Source organism: Monodelphis domestica, chromosome 2, assembly GCF_027887165.1.
Source record: "Monodelphis domestica isolate mMonDom1 chromosome 2, mMonDom1.pri, whole genome shotgun sequence".
NCBI classification, from domain to species: Eukaryota; Metazoa; Chordata; class Mammalia; order Didelphimorphia; family Didelphidae; genus Monodelphis; species Monodelphis domestica.
This window is the reverse complement of record NC_077228.1, coordinates 160,313,056-160,336,349: the sequence shown is the minus strand read 5'-3', so window position 1 is coordinate 160,336,349 and position 23,294 is coordinate 160,313,056. Positions and strand designations below refer to the sequence as shown.

Sequence of the window (23,294 nt, the reverse complement as noted above, 5' to 3'; positions counted from 1 at the left end):
GAAGTAATAGGGAGCTTTTTGAAAGTAGTTTCACAGGGCAGTTATCCAGCACTTGTGCTTAATTTGTGCTTCTTTAGCATTTTAAAATTATTTGGTATTTATTGGATACACATTATGTACTTGGTCCTGTGTTAGGCATTTTTAGGGAAATTACTTTTGAGAAAGGGTCAAACTTGTGCTTTGGCAACATTATTTTGGCCACTGAAATGAGAATGGATTGGTAAAGGAAAGAGGCTGGAAATTGGAAGTCCAATTAGGAGACCATTGCAAAAGTTCCATTGAGAAGTGATAAAGGCCTGTACCACCATGGTGACTGTAACTGGAGAGAGGAAATTTAAGAGATTTTTTTTTTGTCAATATAGAATCAGAAAGACTTGGCAACTGGCCATTGGGTAGTAGTGGTAAGGAAGAGGAAGGAGGAGCCAAGGATGATTTCAAAGTTGTGAAGATGAGTGACTTAAAGGTAGTAGTAAGGTTAAGTTTAGAGAGAAAGAAATGAGTTTTGTTTTGAACATGTTGAGTTTGAATTGCCTATGAAACATTCAGTTAGAGATATTCAGAAGGCAATTGGTGATGGCAGAAATCTTCTAAATAAGCTCACATTCAGACTTCCTGGAGTGAAATTTCTATCATCTTTCATTTACAATGTCTATAAATTTTTACAACTTTTCAATATTTTTAAAGGTCAGATGCCTCCCTTTGAACACTCTTGTGAAGTCCAAATGTGACAATCATGGAATCTTAAAGATTTGGGAGGAGGACAATATTTTCCTTGACACTAAATAGTGAAAAACCTCTGAAAAATGTTCAGAGTTGTTTCTCTTTTGAAGGATGTCAAAAAACTTTTAGAAGTATAATCATTTTGCATTTTATCTGCTCCACCCTGAAAGTAACTGACCTTGAGGGCCTTCTGACGCATTCATCTTTATATTGGCACAGTCCTTTGTAATCATTTACACATGTTCAAACCAACCGATAAATATTATCTTCTTTCATTCTCAGCAACATAATAATTAAGGGGAGGTTACAACAGCCGAAGGAGGAAGACAGATGCTGTAAGACAGCATATGGATGGAGGACAGGGCAAATAGGGCAACTGTCCATCAGCTTCTTATGTTTAATCTCTGCTTCTTTAGCTCAATGATTTTTTTAAACATTATTTGGTATTTATTAGATAAACATTATGTGCTTGGTTTTGTGTTAGGCATTTTATTTATTTGTTTGTTTGTTTATTTAAAACCCTTACCTTCCATCTTGGAATCAATACTGTGTATTGGTTCCAAGGCAGAAGAGTGGTAAGAGCTAGGCAATGGGGGTCAAGTGACTTGCCCACAGTCACACAGCTGGGAGATGTCTGAGGTCAGATTTGAACCTAGGACCTCCCATCTCTAGGCCTGGCTCTCAATCCACTGAACTACCCAGCTTCCCCCTGTGTTAGGCATTTAGAGAAATTAATAGAACCTGAAGAAGATATTTCTTGTTAGAACTTAAATTTAGAAATGTTGATTCCTCATCTCATGTCAGGATAATATAGACTCAGAAGGTCTTTCTGTCTCAGGTTTGCAGGGGCCACTCACTAGCCCAATCCCACTCTGATAATCTCAAGAGTTTTGGTCTATTTCCATCATAGGCCAGTTTGTCCCTCCTTAGGCAACCTGGAGCTTCCTGGCCAGTTCCACTCTCTTGAAGAGATTTACCAACCTCATAACCATGTCTAACCATTCTGATGTTCGTCTCTTTGATTATTCAACTAGAACCCCTCCTTCTCAACCCTTGTTCATAAGTAATTTCTTTGTTGGCCACAAATGTTTTCCATCCCCCACCCCTCCTTAGTCAATCTATTTGCTGTGAGCTGGGGTGCTCTTAAATTTTCTCTGACATTGAAAGCTAAAATTATTTAGGTTTTTAAAAAATTAAAGGTTTACCAGGGAAAGCATTAAGGAAGAAGTCAGTCAATAAACATTTATGGATCCCACACTTCTACTACCAGTCTTGTCCTGCTACTGAACTTTAATGACTGAAAGAGAAAGTGAGGCTAATGACTTTGTGCTGCTCTGCCTCATATAAATCCAATTCCTATGCAAGTCAAAAGACATCATCAGGGGCAGCTGGGTATCTCAGTGGATTGAAAGGCAGACCTAGAGATGGGAGGTCCTAGGTTCAGATCTGGGCTCAGACACTTTCTGGCTATGTGACCCTGGGCAAATCACTTGACCCCCGTTGCCTAGCCCTTACCATTTTTTTGCCTTGGAACCAATCCAAGACAGAAGTTAAGGGTTTAAAAAAAACCAAACCATCACCAGTGATGTCATTTTAATCCTCTTTGAGGAGGGAGGACAGCAACTAAGTACTTACTATGTGCCAGGTTATATGCTAAGCACTAGGGTTACAAAGAAAGGCAACAATACTGCCCTTGGTCCCAAGATCTTCTAATGGAAGAGACAATATAAAACAACCAGGTACATATAAGATATGCAAAGTAAATCTTCGTAGCAGGTGATGTCACCTGTTAGGAAATACCATGGGATGAACCTAGAATCAAATAATTGAAATTCAAAGGAACTTTAGAAATTATCTAGACTAGTCTGTTCCTTTTACAAATGAGGAAACTGAGGTACAGAAAAAATGGATTTCCACAATTACATAAACTGGTTGGTAATTTAGTAGCAGAACTGGGACAAGAAAAACTCCAGTTCTCCTAATTCTCATCTGGTTTGCTTTCTATTCCATCTATTCCATCATTGCCTTTTACTGTCTTGAAGAAAACATTAAGAGCAGTGTGAATTTTAAAATCTCCATCTTTCTTGGTCTAGCACCCAAATTTGTGCACACCCACACTACACAGGCATGTGCTAGTCAATGACAAATCAGAAATAACTAACTGCCCACCTGGGCTGTCCTAAAGCAAGCTTGAGTCACCTTTGGCACTTGTGAGGCACAGGAAGTGAGGTAGGGAACAGCCTCTGGAATTCGCTCACTTCCTGTGGACAGAGCTAGGCGGAAGTTCGAGCTAGGAGCTTGAGCAGGGAGGAACCCTGCAGACAGCTTTCCTTCAGATCGGTCACCTGAGTCAAGGACTGATTCTCTTCTCTACCTTGACCTTCAGGCCTAAACTCCCTCTGGCTCTGCCAGAAGGTTGAGTTAACCTTTTTCTTTTTCCTTCTCTCTCCTTCACTCCCTGTCTTTTTTTTTTTAACTCCCATTGTGATTAAACCACCATAAACTCCATTCTTACTTGAGTGTTTCATTTTAGGAATTTCATAAGTAAATTCCTTGGCGACCATAAATTAATATTATAATAATCTTTAAAGGTGATTTTCACCATAACAGTAGCACAGTATTAGCATTAGGATAAATAATTATTATATTTATAATTATATAAATAATTAAGCATTAAAAATAAGGCAATAGTACCTACCTACTGTCTACCCAGAAGTTTGCTGCCAAATTCCATGACACCGGTCAAAGGTGTTGGGTAATTTCCAAATCTCAGCATTACTTCAGTTATTCCAGCTTAATAAAAGTGAGTCTATTCTCTGGATCCAGAAAAATATGGTGTCTGTTTCTGCTTTTGCTAATAGAATCCAAATTGTCAGATTGAGGGCATTTAATGACCTTTAGGAGTCACCTTTGGGTTTATTTAAAACCTGAAATGTGTTGGTGGTAATAAAGCTGCCAGTCATGGCATGATGTAAAATAGAATGATTTGTAATAGTGACAATGCTCATTAGAATATTCAGCTGGTTATATACCCAGTGGTCCAAAATGGCCTTAGTTTTTCTACCTTTTAATTTATCCATTTGCTTAAGAAGCAAAAGTAGGTCTGTATAAATTAATTTCCCACTGAATTTGCTAGTCCCTTTTAGTAATATTGAGATGGAATTGGATCTTGTGTAGTACAAAGAAAAGCTTTAAACTTTTGCTGGTTATGTTACAGGAATGCTAGGAGTACCCCTAAATAAACAAAGGGTTCCCATTATTCACAACTGCATTAATCCCTTACCATCCATGAGATAGAGATTCATGTCTTTAGAGCCAGTTTCCAGGAACTGTTCCTCTTCCTTTGATTTCCCTATACTGCTTCTTCTTTTGATTTCTTCAAACTCCCTCCTTCCAGTGTCTGCATACAAAGCATAGCATCTCATCCAACTGCTTGAGATGCATGAACTACCATGACAAGAGAAATCTTGGTGTATAAGCTATCTATGGATGGGTAGATGTACTACAGTGGAAATAAATTTTGGGCTTAGACTTAGAAGATATAGGGTTGAGTTCTAGCTCTTTCACTTCAATCAATCAATAAACATTTATTAAGGGTTCAGCTCAGTGGCTCAGTGGATTGAAAGCCAGGACTAGAGATGTGAGGTCCTGGGTACAATTCTGGTTTCAGACACTTCCTAGCTATATGATCCTGGGCAGGTCATCTCACTCTCATTGCCTAGCCCTTTCTACTCTTCTTCCTTGGAACCAATACACAGTATTGATTCTGAGGGAATGTAAAAGTTTTAAAAACATTTATTAAGCACCTACTATGTGTTAGACACTATAGTGGGGTTACAAAAAGAGGCAAAAGACCATCCTTACCCTCAAGGACCATACAATTTAATGAAGGAGACAACACACAAACATAAAATGAGCCATATTCAGGATAAATAGGAAATAAATGAACAGAGGGAAGGCATTAGAATTAAATAGCTGTTTAACAACAATCACTTGGAGCCAAAGTTTCTTCATTTGTAAAAGGGAGTTCAATAATACTCCCAGTATTTATCTTAAGGGATTATTGGGAGAAAAAAGGCTAATAAACCATAGAAATGTGAGATCCTTCTGCTGTTGCTACTGCAAATTACAGATACATAGCTTAACTACAGAGTTCAACTTTGGCCATATAAATCTGGTTTCTCATTTCTGGCGTCATTATACTGAGTCCTTGAGAAAAATAAGCTCTTTATTATCTGGGTTCTAGGTATAACTTCAACCTGCCCTCCCCAGGAACATTTTGATAGTCCTAGACTGGGTGCTATCTGCTTTGTTTCTCTAGATCAGTCAGTCCACATGCATTGATTTAAGCTTTATATTCTTCATATAATATTCTCCTTAACTATCTCTCCCTGGCTACCCAGCTAGGTTCAGCTTTGATTAGTCATTGCTCCTGATTTAACTAATCCTTTCTGTTTTTTTTTTGTTTGTTTTTTAACTCAGTATTTTTCAAATTTTCTTCTTTACACCAACCTAATCGTGTTATTTCAATTCTCTTTCCTGGTCATATTTTCCTCTAGTCCTCATTTCCTACTTTAAAACTCCTTCTCTGCCATCAACAAAGTCTGTCTTGTTATTGTTCAACTTTTGACTCATTAAAAATTAGCATCCAAAAGGCCCAAATTTACTTACTGGGACAACTTTTGAACAGCTTTTTGAAACGTCATAATTGGGAGGTTAAATTATTGTAGATTTTTAATCCAAAAGATTTCAGAAAGAGATGGAAGAAAAAGGTATCTTTCTTTACTAATTAGGAGTAAAATTTATTTTTTTTAAATTTAAAAATGTATTTATTTGTTTGTTACATTAGAATACAGTTAACTCCTTCTATCCCCTTCAATTAAAGAAGTTAAAACAAGTTTTAATGATTGTTATCTGACATTTTGTGATCCAGAATTCTCTCCTTCCTTTCTTTCTCCATTCCTCAAGATAAATAGTTCTATAATATAGGTTTCAATAGTGCTGCCATGAAATACATATCTTCATATATTCCATACCATGAAAGGAGATGCATATCACACAAACAAGAAAAAAATTTATGAAGGAAATAAAGTGAAAAAATGCTGCTTAAGAAGAAGAACAACAACAAACCTTACTTTCTGTCTTGTAATCAAGTATTGGTTCCAAGGTAGAAGAGTGGTAAGGGCTACGCAGTTGGGGTTAAGTGACTTATCCAGGGTCACATCACTAGGAAGTATATGAGATCAAATTTGAACCCAGCACCTCCTAGACCTGACTCTCAATCCATGGAGCCACCTAGCTGTCTGGAAGAATGCTATATTTGGTCTGCATTCAGAGAGAGTAGAGTTTTAATAGGCATATAAAAAGTTCAGATTATTCACCAGAACAAGAAGGCATTAATTAATAGTCTTTCTCTTTGTGGAGGGGAGAGATTTTCATGAAACCCTACCACATGAAAGTCTCCAGAGTGGGGGATAACTACTAATAGTACTCCTCAGGGTTCTAGCAGTAACCCTAAGGAAATTGGAACTCTTAATACTATTTTTTACAAGCTCTCATCAGATGTATTCCTCAATAGAATTACTCAGATGATATCTCCTCAATATTGTTTACCCAATTAATGTCAATTAGCTTTTATAAAATATTTACTGAGAAAATATTTACTAATTTAATGGCAAGGATGAAAATACAATAATATTTCCTCCAAAGTCTAAGACACACTTTCAGACTAGTACATATAGAATCTAGTGGAGTGTACCTCAAAATTAGAAAACACAAGTGGCAGTGGTATAACTTACAGCTTCATGTGGGATGGAAATTCTCTTCTCCCTTTGTGGAGTTTTCATGAAGTTCCACTGAAGCAAAGCTAACTCTCTGAGAGCATGGGTCCTTGTAAAGCTGACTTTTCACAGTATGTCTACTTTGTCCTTGGGCTCATGATGCAGAAGATGCCATCAACCACTGCCCTCATCCCCTAAAACAGCAGCTGTCCAGAAGCAGGCACTGGGATAAAAAGAGCTGTGAGCTCTCTACAGTCCTCCCTCTGCTTCCCTTGGAGGTAGTTGTTTCCAAAAAAGTCTTATTCAGTAATCAGTTCCCACACACCTGTTCACTGAATCTGGGGTTGAAATGTGAAATTTGAAAACTGTAATTATCTCTTCTCCTTTCCTTTTGTTTATAACAGAGTCTAGGAAAGGAACATTTTCAAGGTATTAGTTTCTTCCAATGTGTTCCTCCTCCCCCCCTCTCCCCACATACTTGACCATAACTGACACTGATACCTTTCCAACTTCAAATGCCCTGGCTTATTCAATCAAGAAGAGACAAGAGGTAGATCTAGGAAGGAATGTTTATTCCCCTCTCTCCACACCCCAGATTCAAGTAATTCAAAAAAATCAAAGTATTTATTATTATTTTAATGATAACTTAAACATACATTAAAATGTACAGAGATGTTTATTGACCAAAATATCTTTAAATTTTTCATTTTTAAGAAGATTTCTTAAAATCCAGCTTACTTTATTGTACTCTATGAGTATGGAACATTTACCTAGATTTCAACAAAATTTTAATTTAATTTAATTTTTCCTAATTTTTCATTTTTATAAGTGAGTAATCTTATAAAACCCAAACCCCCAAACATAAACCCAAATAAACATTTGAAAAATTGCATGCTTTCCTCCAACAGTTCTTTCTCTGGAGGAGGATAGCATTCTTTGTTCGAAGTCCCTTAGAATTGCCCTGGATCATTATATTATTGAGAGTAGTTAAGTCTATCACAGTTGATCCAATTTTTTTAAAAAAATTTTTCTTTAATTGATTAATTTATAGCATTTTTCCAGGATTACAAAAATCATGTTCTTTCCCTCCCCTCCCCCAACTCCCTCCCATATCAGATGCACAATTTCACTGTTTTTTTTTTCCCCTTTTAAACATTATTTTATTTGGTCATTTTCAAACGTTATTCATTGGAAACAAAGTTCATTTTCTTTTTCTCCCCCACCCTCCCACCACCCCTCCCATATCCACTGAGTTTTACATGTATGTGTTTTTGGTCAAGACCTATTTTCATATTATTGATATTTACATTAGGGTGATCATTTAGGGTTTATAACCCCAATCATATACCCATTGACACATGTGATCAAGCAGTTGTTTTTCTTCTGTGTTTCTACTCCCACAGTTCTTTCTCTGAATGTGGATAGTGTTCTTTCTCCTAAGTCCTTCAGAAATGTCCTGATCCAATTTTTTTTTATTAAGTAACCTAGCACTAAAAAATTTTGCACACTCACCTGAATACATCTATTTTTATGTATGCAAAATATAAAATTTAATTGATAAATGCTTTATCATGTTTTGTTTAATCCTTGCTTTCTGTCTTAGTACAACAGGAAGACAAGGGCTAAGTAATCAAGATGAAATAAAAATAAAATAATATTTGATCCTAGGTCTAGTAGGGAGTCATTGGAGTTGACTGAATAAGGTAGTGACATGATTAGAGCTGTACTTTAGAAAATTATTAAAAATTTTTTTTAAATTTTTATTTGTTTATTGAGTCAATTTAGAACATTATTCCTTGGTTACAAGAATCATATTATTTTCCTCCCTCCCCTCCCCCCACCCTTTCCATAGCCCAAGCACAATTTCACTGGGTATTACATGTGTCCTTGATCAAAACCTATTTCCATGTTGTTGGTAAAATTGGAAAATGAGGGGATGCCCTTCAATTGGGGAATGGCTGAACAAATTATGGTATATGTTGGTGATGGAATACTATTGTGCTCAAAGGAATAACAAAGTGGAGGAATTCCATGAAGCCTGGAACAACTTCCAGGAAGTGATGCAGAGTGAAAGGAGCAGAGCCAGGAGAACATTGTACACAGAGACTGATACACTATGGTACAATCGAACGTAATAGACTTCTCCATTAGTGACAATGCAATGTGCCTGAACAATCCGCAGGGATCAAGGAGAAAAAACCACTACCCTCAAGCAGATGACAAATGGTGGGAATAAAAATACCGAAGAAAGGCAACAGCTTGACGACAGGGGTGGAGGGGATATGACTGAGGAGAGACTCCAAATGAACACCTTAATGAAAATACCAACAACATGGAAAAGAGTTCGGACTGAGGACACGTGATACCCAGAGGAATTGCGCATCGCCATTTTGGGGGGGGGAGAAAAAGAAAATGATTTTTGTTTCTAATGAATAATGTTTGAAAATGACCAAATAAAATAATGTTTAAAAGGGAAAAAAAATGTATTTCCATGTTGTTGGTGTTTGCATTAGGATGTTCATTTAGAGACTACATCCCCAATCATATCCCCATCGACCCATGTAATCAAGCAGTTGTTTATCTTCTGTGTTTCTACACCCACAGTTTTTCCTCTGAATGTGGATAGTGTTCTTTCTCATAGGTTCCTCCAAGTTGCTCAGGATCACTGCATTGCCACTAATGGAGAAGTCCATTACATTTGATTGTACCACAGTGTATCCATTTCTGTGTACAATGTTCTCCGGGTTCTACTCCTTTCACTCTGCATCAATTCCTGGAGGTCACTCCAGTGAATTAGAGATAAAGCTTTAACAAAGTTGTACTTGGATTACATTTTGTGATCATATCTATCCCACTTCAAAACCTTAGCACCTAACCTCCTTTTTCTTTCTTTCTGTCACTGACATTCCAAATTGTTCTTGTTTGTTGATTTAGGTACAGTGATTAGTGCTTTATTATATTTTTAAAAAAACTCTTAATTTCTGTTGTGGGAGAAACTCTAAGACAGAAGGGCAAGAGCTAGGCAATATGGGTTAAGTGACCTGTCTGGGGTCACATAGTTAAAACGTATCTGAGACCAACTTTAAAAATCAAGTATTCCCATTTCTGAGCCTGGTGTATCTACTATGCTACTTATCTGACAATTTTACTATGTTTTTAAGGAAACAAAGATAGGAGCAGTTAGATGGCTCAGACCTAGAGATGGGAGGTCTTGGGTTCAAATATGGTTCCCGATGCTTGCTAGCTATGTGACCCTGAGCAGGTCACAATCCCCATTGCCTGCACCTTCCTGGTCTTCTGCTTTAGAACCAATACATAGTATTGATTTTGAGATGGAAGGTAAGGATTAAAAAAAAGAAACAAATTATAGAACCTATATACTATAGCAAAAGATTATTATAACATTATTATAGTATTGCTACTATAGCAAAATAGGCAACTATGTAAAACTAAGCTTGTATACAAAATATACTATTAACTGGGTTGAAAATAGGGAATTTTTGCCTATACCACAATAGAGACAGAGATGAGGCATATCATAGTACACTGCCTAATTGAGTACTTGGGTTCAAATCCCCTACTTGGAATATTTTGGGCCAGACTGAGCAAATTATTTGCACTTTTAGTACTCCATGCAAATAAGGCTATATAAGGTGCCAATATTCATTGGTAGTGGGAATTCCCACGAATTCCCTATATTAATAAAATCACAGGTCTGGTCTAAAAAAAGAGAAAGAAAATAGAATCAATATTCACTAAACTATAGACACGTGGGATGGGTATGAACGGGGGAAGTAGTGATGAATCATGGATCAAACACCTCATGATATGGTAGAAGTTGGCCATGAATAGTTGTGGCCTTTTCCCCTATATTTGAAGGCTTTGGAAAACATCCCAAATGGAATAGTGTAGTTTACATATTCCGAGAAACCAGTAGGTTTTGAACTATGTTGGAGAAGAAATCTGACTTAAGGTGAAGTGTTAGGGAAGGTGTGTGTGGCACATAAAGGATGAAATTAGGGAAAACAGAGGGGGAATCAGGAACTTTGGAGGGGTGCCCCAATCCTTAGTCCATAGATAACCAAGCTTTAAAATAAAGTGGTTCAGATTTACTTGCCCCATGTTTAGGTCAGCTGTCTTTTATATGGTGATTTAACATCTCAAAACACATTTCCCACAAAACACTGAGAAATAGACAAAGGTAGATGAGCCCACCCAGCTATTAAAAGGAACCCATTTCCACAGCTTGTAGGTACTTTCTGAAGAGAACACAGACCTTTTTACTCTGGGCAACAACCCCCTACAAAGCCCAGGATTTCCTGTGTATTTCAATGTGTTTTTGGCTTCAGGTCATATTTCTCCTCTGCCATTCCCCCACCTCCCCCTCCCCTTGAAATTTCTTCCTGCTTAGGAAGTCTTAATGACATGTTGATGGGCTAATTGCTTTGTGGCTTCAGGGCCTGACGCTGGGCAGCTGTGTACCATATTAGTACTGGGGCATATGTGCGTGGATAAAAATCCACATTATACATGTGTAATTTCACATATATATATATATGTATAATGTAGCACTTTGAAAAACCCTTGGAGTAGGAAGGCAATGGAACAGAAAGTATACAAAAGAAGTATAACATATATGGCAACAGAGTGGATGGCAGGATTTTAGAAGGACCTTACAGGTCACATCATTGAATTTCCTTATCTTTCAGAAGTTTCAGGGAGCCTAAGGTCATAAGGATGTCTTTGCCAGTTGCTAAGCAAGCATTTTATTTATTTTTTAAATATAATTTAATGTTAAAAATATTTTCCCATGGTTACATGATTCATGTTCTTTCCCTCTCTTCTTCCCTCCCTGCTCCTGGAGCTGACAAGCAAGTCCACTGGGTTATACAAGTATTATCACTCAAAACCCATTTCCATATTATTCATTTTTGTTTATTTAGATTTTTCAATGAACGTATATATTTCAATTACACAGAGCAACAATGTTTGACAGTTATTTTCTTTTTTTTTTTAAACATTATTTTATTTGGTCGTTTTCATGACAGTTATTTTCTGACATTATGTGATTTAGATTCTCTCCTTTTCCTTCTCCAAAGCAGTAAATAGTTTGATATGGGCTATACACATTTCCATATTCCTCTTGCTGTGACAGACGGTATATATTATACATACAATAAGAAATTAATGAAGGAAATAAAGTAAAAGATGGGGTAAGCAAGCATTTTAATCCTCATCTTGTGGTTCAAAATTCTACCCCCATTCTACTCTATCATGTCTCTTTTTGGTCCTTTCATCTAGCATTTCTCATCAGGTGTTTAGAGAGTAGGTCTACAGGAGGCAAAGGTACATTGATGATGGGATAACTTATAGAAAGCAGAGCCACAGAAGACATTGAGCAGGGCCTGCAGAATGACCTTGTTCTGGAAGCTCAGGGGACAGAAAGAATAGAGAGCAAGTGGAAACATATTCCTTATTCCCTCTTCCAAGTCAGAGTTCTACCTAGAGCAATCCTGTTGGTCATTGAGATAGGTATCTAGAGAGAAGGGCTCTTGATTCTTTAGAGGCTTTGGTTTAAATTCTTTCTGTAACTCTTAATTTTAAAAAGAAAATTGTATTACACTTAAGCCTTGTGGGTCCAAGTACTTATGAGGTGACCCTTAGACTCTGCTCTTCATAGGATCTTGGGATTATGGAGTAATAATTCAGAGAAATGAAAAGTCCCTCAAATGAACCCCAGGACCTTCAGGGGCCAAGTTGGCCTCTAATACAAGGTCAATATACAAATATATGTATATGTATACATATATTGAATATTGCTTTCATATTTTTGCCAGATAATTTGGAATTTTATCTTTAATTGCTACATTTACTCCTCAGGTGAGAAGAAGACAAATTTGCCTTCTTTAAAGATATTTGGAGGCAAAATATCTGTTTTCTAGGGTCACCTATATCCATGGGATCCAAATCTGTGTATAAACAATATCAAGAAGTGGTTTCCAGACTCCATCTCTGAGAGGGGGGCAACATTGTCCCCACTTTTCTACAATTTCATTTCACATGATAACCTGGGATGTATTCTAGGTTGTTAGTGAGAAGACTTCATTTCTCATTGAGCATGAGAATCTGGGGCAATTAATTATAATAAATATTTCCATTGTAATGGAATTGGACATTTTCAAGAAGGAATGGAATTATGGAATTAAAGTATTAGAGTTCATTATTGAAGAAGAACTTTGCATACAGTAACAGCAATAAAGTATGATGATCAACTGTGAATGACTGTGAATGCCATCATAGAAAGAACTGATCGGGTCTGAATGCAGATTGAAGCATACCATTCTCCACTTTATTTCCTTCATGAATTTTTCTTTAGTGTAAGTGATAATGTATCTTCTTTCACAATATAATGAACATGGAAATATGTTTTGTATGATAAAGCATGTACAACCCATATTGTTATCTTCAATCTTAGGGAGAGGGAAAGGGTGAGAGGGAGGGAAAGAACATGAATTGCAAATGTCAGAAAACAATGATTGAAAATCACATTGACAAGTAATCTGGGAAAAATAAAAATGAAAAAAATTGTTCATTATTGACATTTGAGTTGTAGCATTACAAGATTAAGATTACTACCTCCCCCTTTTGTTTCCTCCCACTCCCTATTTTCTTCTGTGGCTTTCGCTGGCTTTCTTGCTCTGTTCTTTCAATATTGTATTTATTTTGTTTGATGTTTCCCCCCACTGTATCTATTTGAAGTGACAAATCAAGTTTGCAGGGGTGGTTTTTCTTTCTTTTTTTCTTTTTTTTAACACATAGCCAGACAGACACTCAGACACAACCTGGGCAGAGTGTCTAAGCCAGGCTAAAATCCCCTCTGGTCTAACTCTTGTATTTCAAAGCCAAAAGAAATTGGTCTGTGATGTCTGGCTTCTCCAGAACTGTAGAAGTTGACCTTCCCTTAACCTATTTTACTAATAAGAAAATGAAGCCCACCTGCTTAGAAAGAAGAGGCCCCCCTTCTATTCAGGGGTGGAATTATCTAAATCTGCCCAATATAATGAGAACATTTTTTCAAGGCTCTCTAATTATGCTATACAGTAGTTGCTTTCAGTATGCCCATTATATTTATTGTTAAGAAACCTGGATTCTAGTTCAGAGACAAGCATTGATTGGCTATGCATTCCTGTGCAGATAGCTTAACCTTTCTGTCAGTCTCCTTATTTGTTAAATCTTCGCTCTCTGTGCCTGTCATAACACTGAAGAGGTGATAGGAAGATAAATGAGAAAATATATAGAGGGGAACTCCCAACTATTTGGAAAACAGCATGGTGTGGGATAAAGAATGCTGGACTTGGAGTTCTTGGACTTGCAGGACCTGCTTTTTGAATTATAACTTTGTCATTTACTGTGTGACTTTAGGCAACCCACTTCACTTGTCTAGGTCTCAGTTCTCATCCATAAAACAAGAGATTAAGGGCTGTTCCAGCTCTAAATCTCTGATAATGTGAAATCCAAGATAATAATGATGATAATAAACAGAATGTCCAGAGACTCATCTTGGAGTCATGAAAATCCAGATTCAAGTCCTGCCTCAGTAATACATTAGAGGTGGAGTAGATTGCTAACCTGGAGTTAGGAAAAACTCATTTTCCTGAATTCAAATCTGGCCTCAGACACTAGTTGTGTGGCCCTGGCAAGTCACTTTCCCCTGTTTGCTTCCATTTCTTCATCTGTAAAATGAGCTGGAGAAGGAAATGGCAAATCTCTCCAGTATCTTTGCCAAGAAAATATCAAATGAGATTGAGAAGAGACAGAAAAGATCCAAATAACAACAAATGTATGTATACAATGAATAAAATAATGAGATTACTAAAAAAAGGTGAGCAGGTTGTTTAACTTTTCAGGGTCCCAGACAACTCTATATGTCTACAAATTGTAGTCAAATTTTCTTGTAGCTGTAAGAGAGGGCATTCCTATCCTGGGGATGCCTTCTATTCATGAAATCATATTTTCAGGTCACGAGAAAAAAATGCAACTACTGTATTGTTATTATCGATACTATGAAAACGACTACTGTAGCAGATATCTCTGGCCTATAGGCAATAAGTAATCTGAGATAGGGGCTAGGTGGTCCAGTGGTTAGCATACTGGTTTTGAAGTAGGGAAGATCCGAATTTAAATTCTGCCTCAGACGCTTATTAGCTATATGATCTTAGATAAGCCACTTAAAAATCTTTGACCCTTTATATCTCCATCTATAATTTTTGTAATCTATAATTTTATAGGTAGAGAAATTATAATTTTAGAAGTAGGAAAATTATAATGTTGTAATCTATGATTTATTTTATAGATGGAGAAATTATACATTTTACAATCCATAATTTTTATAGGTAGGGAAATAGGTATGGAAAAGGATCAGAGATGTTAAGTGGCTTGTCTAAGGTAGTAGGCATCTGGAGCAAAATCCAACTTCAAAGTGAGCACTCTAGCCTCCAGACCACCTTGCTCCCACTGGAGTATAATTGTAATATTTTTTCAAGGCATTCAAAATATACATATACATATGTACGTATGTATGTATGTATGTATGTATCCTTTGTAAACCATAAAATGTTAGCTCCGAATACTGAAATAATAATCTTATTGATGGGGGAATACTACAAAGAGAAATTAAATGATGACTTTATAGGGCTATCCTGAAGACATAGCAACTTACAGTAGGCTTTTAAACCTTGGGGGTAGCTCTAAAGACAATTATTCCCTCCTGTCCTTTACCCCGAACTTCTCAGTTATATTCATTCCATTATGTTCCATTCAGGACTGAATTTCTCTGCTTCCACCTAGTGTGAGTGAAGAAGGTATGGAAAACTCTGCTTTAATTTGGAAGAAAAGAAGGGAGGGCAGCAGCTAGAAATAATAGTAATGGTGAAGAGACAATCAGTCACTAAACACTTATTATGTAATATGTGCCAGTCACTATTAAGTGCTGAGGATACTGCTGGGTAGTCTCTGTCCAGAAGGAACCCACAATGTAATGGGAGAAACACCACATAAACAACTATGGACAAACTATAAACAGAATAAATTAGAAATAATCAACAGAAGGAAGGTACTAGAATTAAGAGGGATTCAGGGAATGCTTCTTGGAGAAGGTAGAATTGGATAGAAATGAGTTAGGAATCTTAAGTACTAGTAATGGCTAGGCTTTACTCATTTGTGGTTCCATAGCTAATTTCCCGTACATTTCAGAGCTCTTTGCCCTCATTTCTTTCTCTATGTGTAATTGTGCAGAGGGTCTCAAGGCCTTTTGAAGTCTCATACTAGCTATGACACATGGTATGTAATCATGCAATAAGTGAATTACAAGATTTGACCAGGTTGTGATTAGGTAGTGGTTAATGGGCTCATATATATGAGAGTCTCAAAGGTCAGAATTGGTGACCCTTGTCATTGATTTTAGGGTAGTGCAGACATATATTTTCCTCTTTATAGATATTTAGCTTCCTGTCAATGTCAATAATGAGAGTATTAAGAAGGACGGGTCATATAAAATTGTTTTGGGACAAATTATTGTGAAATAGGCTTACTATATTCTTTCTAGCTAGAATCCTGTCTTATTTAGATGATTAAAATACCACAGATACAATTTTTAAATTGGAAATTGATGAAAATGAATAACATAGTTACAGATGGTATTATGAACAGATTGCCTATTCTATTCCCAAATGTTCTCTTAATCTAGGTGCCAGAATGAACAATTAATTTCACGTATCCAGAACTGATTAGAATTCAGTGGACATCATAAAAGGATACAGTTAAGATAAGATGGGGAAGCAAAGTTAACATTTATGAAATAATAAGACAATTATTAACATATTTAGTATTGATTTATACGTACAATAATCCAGAGGCTGAGCATATTAGAGTGGGCTAGAACAATCAGGGAAGACCATGAAGGAGGATGGACTTGAAGGATGAGTAGAATTTGTCTGGGTGAAAAGGAAAGGGAAAGAAATCTAAATAGAGAAGATTATATATGTCTAAAGACTTGAGGAGTACAGTAAGGACTCTCAAGGAAAATAAGGAGGCTGGCCTTAATGTAGAACCAAAATGTCCATAATAGTGAGAAATAAAGTTGGAGAGATAGAAAGAGACCAGATTATGAAGAATAAAACTTGTCCATATGTTTTCATGGTAGAAAAGACATGATTGATGCCCCTCTCATTCCATCTTTCATAGACAATCTATCCATTGTAGCAGAAACCTTCTTAAATTTAAGTTTTACAATATCTTCAGGTTCCAGGGTAATGTTTAGGATGTCCTTCTTGCTATATCTTGCTATATCCCATTCTATGACCAGATTGCCCCTTTTTCTAATTAAAAACAAATTGAATATAAGGGCCAAAATAATTAGTATGGACAATAAATGCAGTTAACTAGACCTCCTGGTAGTATATAAGCTTATTTTAAAATACTACATAAAGAAGACATTTTTTTTTTGCCAAGAAAACCCCAAATGAGATCACAAAGAGTCAGATGTTATTACACTTAATTGAGAAAACAAAATATTTTAAAAAGGAGACATGACTGAAAAGACTAAATAACAAAAAAAGGTAGTATACATCTTTTATTTTTACACAGTGGTGGATAATCTAATTTAATAAACATCTATTAAACTCTTACAATGTGCTAAGCATTGTGATAGATGCTGAGGATATAGATACAAATGAAAGTCCTAATCCTTGAGGAGTTTATATTAGGGTAAATGTGTTTGTTGAATTAGAGTCAAAAAGACATCAAGATATCCCACGATTTAGATCTTTATTAGATCAAAGCTGAACTCACTTAAGATAATTGCCTGTGTAGATTTAAAATTCTGCAATTCCCTAGGAAGGGGAGAAATCCTGGATTTGAGAGAGAAAAATTGAGAGATTTTTGCATATATTACAAAATTACTCTTGGGCTATGTAAGGTTAGCAAGTTAATAAGTGTTTATAACAACAGGGGCCAATTAGTTAAACTATTAATTTGTGCTTATGTAAAAAAAGTTATCCTTTCAAAGATGATATTGGTGTAATTAAAATTTTTGTGTTAATCAGAAGAGGATTTTGAATGGACTTCCATAATGTACTTCCCAATGTACTTCCATAAACAGTGTTAATTTGTACATAGGTGATAAATAAACATATAGAAAACCAAAAAATCATTTAACTTTCAGTCACATTTCATTTTAATATTTGTTACTATTTCTATGACTTGAGGTTTTTGACTCCAACAAATTCTTGTGACATTCCTGACTTTTCCAGAAGACAAATATAGCTCTGACTAAAACTGACTGTGCTTGGATGGTTCTTAGCCAAAATTGTCTTCCTTGATCCAGATTTTGACAGCTGTTTAGATGTTTGTGGCTTGGTCTCCTGCTTTCTTTAGCCATCTTTGGCACATATGATTTTGGCTCTAGGTGTTTGTGTCCATCTGCTCAAGTGATGTGATTCTGGCTCTTGAATTCAGTCATACCCTCACCTTGGGCAGAGATGCCAAGTAATCCTTGATCCTGATGGCCAACTCATATGTTGGAGCCAACAATAGGAAGCTTGCCCTTTTGCCAGGTGGGAGGCATTGATTGCAGTGTTTCTTTATGCTTAAACCTAGGTGGGTAGACATATATTAAAAAAATAGAATAAATAATAGGAAAAAAGAAAAGAGGATCTCATATGCATTAGCAGCTTACAAAGAGATACCAGGCTGTGATTCAGTAAGTGTGTTGGAAATCCTTTGTATTTTCCCTCTTGTTCTTCCCTGCCCCTACATATGCCAGGCAGGAATATAATTAGGGAAATACCAAGTCTCTTCCATAAGAAGGAGCCAATGGCAAGGACATCAAAGATAAACAATAAGATAGGAACATAATGTTCCAGATTTCTAATTCAGTGAATTCTAGAGAATAGAATTCCAATGACAAGAGGCTAAAAAGCTAATGGAGGAGTAGAATTTGAAGTATCTTCTGGGATAAGGTGCCAGCAAATGCCTGCAATTCTCTTGGAGTAAAAAAGACAAACCCACACATCTTTGCTCATTTTTAAATTTGGTAAGATTCTTATCATTGCCAATTAGATGTTTCACCAAAGCTTCCTGAAGAGAAGACGTGTGTTTCAGACTTTTTGTGCTATTCTTAGTGTTTGATTTATATCCCTGTTGCTTTCTGAGTTTCCTTTGGCTTATTTGTCTTGGCTTCCAAGGCAAGACACTTTCCTGATATTCCTTATATTACCTTCATTGGTTTCTTCTTTTGCTCATATCTTAAATATAGCTATTTCCCCAAATGAATCAATCAACAAGTATTTATAAAGCACTCTACTATGTGGCAGGCATGATACTAGGTACTAGGAATACACATATAAAAAATGAACAACCAGGGGCAGGTAGGTGGCACAGTAGATAGTGTGCCTGGAGTCAAGAGGATATGGGTTCAAAATCGGTCTCAGACACTTCCTAGGTGTGTGACCTTGGGCAAATCACTTAATCTCAAATGTCTAGTTCTTTCCCTTCTGACTTAGAGTTGTTACTAAGACATAAAGGACAGGCTTAAAATGTGAAACAATACCTCCTTACAGGGAGCTCAAAGTTCAATTTCTGACTGTTATTTTCTATATACCCTCCCTTTGTAAACTTATGCTGTCTGCTGGTTCTACTATTACGTCTATGTCCGATACTTGTTCCCAGTTAAGCAACATCTGGAGTATTTTTGTGTCTACCTCAGTACCATGCATAGGGCTTTGTACAAACTAAGGTGTCAGTCAGCCATTAAAGATTTATCAAGTGACTGCTATGTGCAAGGCACTGTGCTAAACAATGAAAAGACAACAAAAGACAAAAGAAAGTCCTCACCTTCCAGGAACTCACAATCCAATGGGTGAGTCAACAAGCAAATAAATATGTACCAACAAGCTATATACAGAATAAATAGGGAATAAACAAAAGAGAGGAGGCACTACACTTAAGAGAGACTGGGAAGGGCTTTTTGTAGAGGATAGGATTTTAGTTGATATTTGAAGGGAGCTAGGGAAACTGGGAGTTGGAATTGAGGGAGAAGGGCATCATTCAAGGCATGAGAGAAAGCCAAAGAAAATGCCTGGAACCAAGAAATGGAGTGTTTTGTTTGTGTAATGACAAGGAGGCCAGCATTACTGAATTGAACAGTATGTGGTGAGAAATAAAATGTAAGAAGACTTAAAAAAAGGAGAGGACTAGGTTTAAATGTCAAGCAGAGGAATGTTTATGTTATCTTAGGAGGTGGTTGGGTGCCACTGGGGTTTATTGAGTAAAGGGGTGACAAGCTGGACCTGTACTTTAAGAAAATCACTTTGGTGGCTGAATGGCTGATAGGCTGAAGGCAGGCAGACCCAAATGCAATCTGCCAGGAGTAAGGTGAAGAAGGACTGTCCTAGAATGAGGGTAGCTCAGAGGAGAGAAGGGGGGACATTGGGGGGGGTGTTATAGAGGTGAAATCAACAGAACTTAGCAACAGATTGGATAAGGGATAGTGAAGAGTTGAGAGTGGTAACTAAGTTATGAGCTTGTGAGACTGGGAAGATGGTGTTGCCCTCTACAGTAATAGGGAAGGTAGGATGGATGGTAGGATTTAGAGGGAAAGATAATGAGTTTGTTTTTAGACATGTTGAGTTACAATCTTTACTGAATATTCAGTTTGAGACTTCTGAAAGGCAGTTGAAGATGACATTGGAGATCAGTTAGCAGGAACATTAATGGACGCTATGGGCAGATTTGAGAATCATCAACATAAAGAGAGTAATTAAATCCATGGGAGCTGATGAAATTACTAAATGAAATAGTGTAGACAAAGAAGAGATGAGGGCCTAGATCAGAACCCTGTGGGACACTGATAGGTAGAGGATATGTTGTGAATGAGGATCCAGCAAAGGAGACCAAGAAGGACTGGTCAAATAGGTAGGAAGAGAACCAAGAGAGAGCAGTGTCCCAAAAACCTAGAGAGAAGAGAGTGTCAAGGAAGAGAGGGGGGTTGATAATGTCGATGACTGTAGAGATTTCAAGGAGAAAGAAGATTGAAAAACTGGTTCCTTCAGAGAGAACAACTTTTGGAGATGCAAATAAGAGTATGATGGAGAAATGTTACAATAACTTGTAGGTAAAGTCAAAGTAGTGCCAAATGTCTTATAAATGGTGCTGCATCTCCACTCTTTTCTTTGCAAGAAGATGGTCATCATTCTTGTCATCATCCAATTTAAAAAATTCACCAACTGAATAGTATCAGAACTACTGAGTTTTTCCATTATAGCTTGAGCCATTTTCTCCCCATGCAAGCCTGAACTCACATACTTCTGCAGACTCATAGACAGAATCTCCTATTTATTTCCACATAGACCATGACCAAAGAACCTCAGTGTAGTTAACTACTTACCTGGAGTATTCAAGAAAATTCACATAATCTGCATAAGTATAATTCTCTGCTCCCCAACTCATCCAAATTATTCCATATGACACTTCAAAATTAACAGAACAGTATTCAACAAATACTTTTTGGCATTGTCTCTTTTCCATATCTCTGTGAAAGTGATTTTCCTTAAGAACAGATATGAATGTTATTCCCCTGCTTAATAATTCCAGTAGTTCCCTATTACCTCTAATATATAATGCAAACTCCTTTGGCATTTAATGTCCTTCACATCTAGCTTGCCCGTACTTTTCTAGCCTAATTACACATTATTCTCCTTCATGTTGTCTTGGCTCCAGCCAGACTAGGTTTCTTGCTATTCTTTACACAGGACACTACATTTCTTGTCTCCTTGACTTTGTACAATAACTCTCCCATGTTTGCAATGCACTTCCCCCTCACCTTTTTTTCAAATCCATAGTTTCTTTTCAAGTTAAACTCAGGTGTTGTCTTCTATATCAAATGCAAAACTCCTGAATGTGGCCTCAGAACCAGTGAAATATAATTGAGAAATATTTTAAAAATAAATAAAAGTATGATAGAACATAGATTAATATTAGTATGTGGTTTTCTAAGTCAATATACTGCCTCTGGGGATCCTTATGTATTGTTTAATGGCCTTTATTTCTATTTGAATTTGATGTTGCTATTTAAAAAAAATTAATTTTAATTCTTTTAGATTGAATGTCTATGATATTTTTAATATTTGTTTTCTGACATTTTGCAATCCACATTTTCTCCTTTCCACTCCCCCTTCTTCCCTCCCCAAGAAGACAACTAATATGATATAGATTATACATATATCATCATATAAGACATATTTTCCTGTTCATCATTTTATGAAACAAAACACATATTGCTTACACTAAGGAAAAATTCATGGATGAAATAAAGTGAAGAGTGATATGTTTCAATCTGCATTCAGGCTTTGTTCCTTCTTTGGTGGTGGATGTCTTTTTTTGTTGTTGTTGTTATGAGTTCCTTGGGGTTGTCTGGGATCTTTTGCCTTGTTGATATTGGTTGTTATTCATAGTTCATCATCATACATTATTGTTGTCCCTCTGCAGAACTTCCTCCTGGTTCTGCTCACTTTATTTTGCATCACTTATGACATTATTATTCTACATGAGCTTTCCCTCATCCCTAGCTGCTAATTCCTCCCCTCCTTCAGACTCCAAGTCTGGCTCTCTAGCTTCTGTATCAACTAGCTTCCCCTCAAATCCTTTAAAGTTCACAACAATTTAAATGATGGATTAGAGCAAATATATTAAAGTAATTCTCATGGTACTTGGTTTAAGACTTTTGTTACGATGGCATGTTAGCTTTGTTGAAGCCCAGGAATAATGCCAGATAGAAGGGAATCAAGCAAATCTTTTTTCATTTCTTACCTTCAAGTGTCATTGGGTTGGGTTTGGTGCCTTTCCCCAACCTCCAAATTGAATTCAGATACACTTGAGGGAGTTTGCTTCTGGTTCTGTATCAGCTAAAAATGTCTTTATCCAGATAATTGGCAAGGGGATTTGGCCCAGTTTGGCTTCCCAGAGCGTGTGGGGAGACATGTGAACTCATTTTCAGGCATCAGGAATGGGAGTTGATGGGGTGGGGTGGGACAGTGTGGTTTGTATTCTAGTGTATTATTCCTTTTTCACAAAACCACAGGAGGAGAACAGGAAAGCAGGTTATCTTTCCTAGAGACTGAGTGTTTCTATGATTGGGTCAGAGAGACTTGCAACTCTGGCATCATGATTGAAAGCTATGCAAATATAAATGAACAGGAGGTAGGTTGGGGGCTGAAAAGGCTCTCATACATCAATGACAGAACAGTATCATAGCAAAGCCCCCTCCAGCTGTTTGCAGTAGGTCATCTTTCCAACATTATACAGTCATGTGGAAAGGTGGGCTTTCCTGACCTAAGTAGACTGCTACATAAAAAAGGCGTATTTGTATGGTTGTGTGAAGCTACCTTGGCAGAAAAGGTGAGGGTAGAGTGCTACATGAGTAGAAAAGCAAGATTTTCATTGGGAATATCAGACAGCTGAATCTATGATTAAATGGTGGCAAAATGAGGTCTGAGTGAAAGAAACCAGTGGTAACCAGTGAGTCAGTCTTCAGTGAAAAAAGGAAACGATGCCAGATAAATACAATGGCATTTGCTCTCCCAACAGAACAGTGCACAAGAATGACTCGTTCCCCTTTCCTCACCTTTATGCTTTGTTAACAGAATGTCCCTGGCATTCATGTGTTCCAGCTTGCTGCCAAAGGTTTAGCTCTGCTCTTGCATAATGTGAAAGATTACTGCCATATAGATCACAAAGTCA

The 23,294-nt window shown here is 36.8% G+C and overlaps 3 long non-coding RNA genes across 5 annotated transcripts in view; 1 reads left to right on the top strand and 2 right to left on the bottom strand.

Moving 5' to 3' along the window:
* The window catches only part of LOC130457172 (uncharacterized), a 41,628-nt gene extending 35,028 nt beyond the window's left edge, over positions 1-6,600 (bottom strand). Inside the window, exon 1 of the long non-coding RNA XR_008916267.1 lies at positions 6,519-6,600. This is a non-coding gene — a long non-coding RNA (uncharacterized LOC130457172). The remainder of the gene's footprint in view (positions 1-6,518) is intronic.
* The window catches only part of LOC103093933 (uncharacterized), a 314,761-nt gene that overhangs the window by 34,669 nt on the left and 256,798 nt on the right, over positions 1-23,294 (top strand). The gene's annotated exons all lie outside the window — the stretch shown is intronic.
* The window catches only part of LOC103093282 (uncharacterized), a 53,781-nt gene continuing 47,800 nt past the window's right edge, over positions 17,314-23,294 (bottom strand). The window contains exon 3 of the long non-coding RNA XR_461864.3: positions 17,314-18,151. This is a non-coding gene — a long non-coding RNA (uncharacterized LOC103093282). The remainder of the gene's footprint in view (positions 18,152-23,294) is intronic.